This window comes from Marmota marmota, unplaced genomic scaffold (genome assembly GCF_001458135.2).
Source record: "Marmota marmota marmota unplaced genomic scaffold, marMar, whole genome shotgun sequence".
In the NCBI taxonomy this organism is placed as follows: Eukaryota; Metazoa; Chordata; class Mammalia; order Rodentia; family Sciuridae; genus Marmota; species Marmota marmota.
Genome location: NW_026000221.1, coordinates 10,258,114 through 10,261,485, shown reverse-complemented (window position 1 = coordinate 10,261,485; position 3,372 = coordinate 10,258,114). Strand labels below are relative to the sequence as shown.

The 3,372-nt window shown below is 38.3% G+C and overlaps 1 pseudogene; it reads right to left on the bottom strand.

Annotated features, from left to right (window-relative positions):
• Positions 1 to 385: 385 nt before the first annotated feature.
• On the bottom strand, positions 386 to 1,007 carry LOC107144919 (annotated as a pseudogene).
• Between the last annotated feature and the right edge of the window lie 2,365 nt (positions 1,008 to 3,372).

Below are 3,372 nucleotides of genomic sequence, written 5' to 3'. Positions count from 1 at the left end.
TTTGGAGAGATATGGTAGATGCACTGCCAGAGTAAAATTCTTACCATGAAGGATGCAGGTCTAATTCTGGTGGTATTAAGAGGAGAAAATAGCATTGTTGACAAAATTATAATCTGCTGGTGGCATTTGCAGAAATAAAGCCTTTGCAAATTTCTAAACAACCGTGAATTTTGTTAGGAAATTCAGAAGTGTCCTACAGGCCAAAAAGAGAATAAAGTTAGTAAAATGCCTCAACCAAGTTTGAATAAAATACTGTAATTGAGAGTTACTGGATTAGAGATGTAAAAATAGGGGGGAAGTTGGTCAAGCTTACAATGGTCTCAAGTTCAAATAAACTACTGTAACAATACACCACTTCACAGGCCACCCAGGGCTTTTCCTTCCCTCAGTAGGTGCTGGGAAAAGGTGTGCGCAGTCATTTTCCAATATAGATGCCTAGTCCCAAAGCCAAAACATGAAAAAGGAAGAGAGATGGAATGAACACCTTCAGAAATTCTGCAGAAAAAAAATACCACCTTTCTTTATGGCTCCACTTTTCCTCATGCTTAGAGACACAGAGCGCTTGGGGTGTCTGAAGTGGAACTCCTTGGGTGGAACTGGACCGGTCTGATACCCAGTCTGAACTTTTCTTCAAAGCTTCAACTTCCTTCCATTTCTTCTGATAGAGCTATGGTCTCTGCTGATGTGCGTTTCCATATCAAACATAATCTGCCCATTTTGAGAGGAAAGACTGTCACAGTAAGAACTGCCTCTTGATCTACTTTGTACTGATTCATGTTGTGCATCCAAAAGAATCTTTTCCATGTCTCTATTGTGGATGGAGGAGGAAGAAGGTACATGTTCCCGCCCCCCATTCTGCCCATTGCCACTCTCATTGCCATTGCTGCTATTCATAGGCAGCTCCACCCAGGAACTGATGAGGCTGGCTGGCGAGGCAAAGCCTGTTCCCCTTCCTCGAAGTTGTTGTTGTGAAAAAGCAGCTGTGGCTCAACTAAATGAGACAACATTGCCTGGCAGCTGGAAAAGTCGTGGCTGCAGCAAAGAGCAACTCCTGTTGGTTCTCTGGTGACAACACAACAAGCCCTGAAATATCTTGGTGTGAAGTTTTGTTTGAAGATCACTACAGGGTACTTCTTAACCCCCCACCCCCACCCCCAGTCATTAATATGATTCTTAACTAAGATGTGAACACACAGGTATGAGTGTGAATTTCTGGCCTTATGTTGCTTTGAGTTTAGTGAGACCCTGGAGGCAATAATGCAACTCTGATAGCATCAAGAACAAAACATCTGTGCTTCAGAAGATGCCATCCCTCAAGTGCAAAGATAACCCAGAGTATGGGAGAAAAGTTTTGCAAATCATTTTTCTGATAAGAGAAAAAGGAAGAGACTACTGCATAAAGAACTATTACAACTCAATTACAAATAGTAAAAAGACAAATCACCCAGTTAAAAAAATGGGTGAATGGTCTGAGGAGACATTTCTAGAAAGGAGATATGTAAATAGGCCATAAGCACATGAAAGATGTTCAACATTATTGGCCATCCAGGGAATGCAAATCAAAATCACAATATCACAATAAGGTGCAACTTTCCATCACTAGAATGGCTATATAGAAAAGGCAAGAAGTGTTATGGAGGAGGAGAAACCAGAACCCCGTACATTGGCAATAAAAATGTAAAATTCTACAGTTGCTTTGGAAAACAATCTAAAAGGTTTTCAAATAGCCATAGATATTACCATATTATATATAAATTCTACTCCAAAGTGTATAATGAACATATATATCCACCGCCTCCCCAAAAATGAAACAAAAGCATGTATCTTCCAAAATAACTTGTACACAAATGTTCACAAGCAACATTTTTCTTTGTATCTAGAAAATGGGAAAAATCCCAAACTTCTATCAACTGATGAATGGATCAATAAGGTGTAATATATCCATACAATGAAATACTATCCAGCCACAAAAAGTAATGGCATTAAGATACATGCTTCAACAAGGATAAACCTTAAGAACATTACAAAACATGAAAGAAACCAGTCACACAGGACCACATATTGTGTGGTTGCATTTGTATGAAATGTAAGACTAGATGGGTGAATTGTATAGCATGTGAATTTTATTTCAGTAAAGCTGTTAAGAAAAAGAATGCATCATGGTGTATCTGCATATGCTTTCTCTTTTTTTTTTTTCTACATTTGTACTTGTAACTGTCAGAAACAAAAAGGGCTATGTTTTAGAATTATAAAAAAATCAATTGGGGCTGGGGCTGTAGCTCAGTGGTAGAGCACTTGCCTAGCATACATGAGGCACTGGGTTTGATCCTCAGAACCACATAAAAATAAACAAATAAAATAAAGGCATTCTGTCCATCTACAACTACAAAAAAAATTTTTAGAATCAATTGGAAATCCTGAAGGGAAAAATAATCTAAGGGTTATATATGAAACCCATAAACATCAAACTTCTGATATGATGATAAACTGAAATTTGAGTGAGATGGCACAAACAAATTGTCTTTTAATGCTTTCTGCTTTTGAGACCAAGGAAATAAATTTTGTAGGAAATGTGATTGTTAAGTTCTCCTAGTAATGGCCAAAGCAGGTAGTGCACAGACTTGGAACTGAAAAGGAAAGAAAAACAAACAGAGGAAAAAAGACTCATTCAAAGGCAAGAAGCCTTTGAATCTGATGTTTTTGTTCTGCCTGATTCAGAGGTTGGTGGTGATTTTCTGTGGACCTGTTTGTCTGTTGTTAGGAGATAAAGAATCAAAGCTCTGCCCATGGCTACTCTCCTTAAAATTGCACCTTACTGAAGATTTTTATGTATCAGCTGACTCTATAGTGTGTTTGGGATGGAAATTGTTAAAAAGAAAATATAACAAGAGTCTATAAGCCGAGGCAGCATTGGAAATTGTCCAGCCATCCTGCAGAGAATACACAAAAGAGATGTTTAAAGCAAGACTTCATTTTGAAAGAAAAACCCTTAAGCAAACACGTTTTAAAAATTCCTTAAAAAGTCTTTGTTTGGTGCATGAAAGTGAAATGACCAGAGGGAAGACAAAGGTAGAGGCATCCAAAGCCTCAACTTCAGGGCAGTTACTCCTTTTCTGTTCTTCTTTAAGCCTTCCTCTTTGGATCAGCCACCATTCGCTACTTCAGTGATTAACAAGGGAGAAAAAAGAAATTTGGAAGAAAATGACATGAAGTCCCTATCCATGAATTGGATTTAAATAGCACCCTGTGGGTGGCAAAGAAACAAGGCAGTCGCAGAATCAATCAGGAATCTGCTGTAGTATGGAAGCCCTATTCATGCTTATGGCTCAAGGCAAATGATTCAGGATTATTGAAAGTTTTACCCTCTCACTC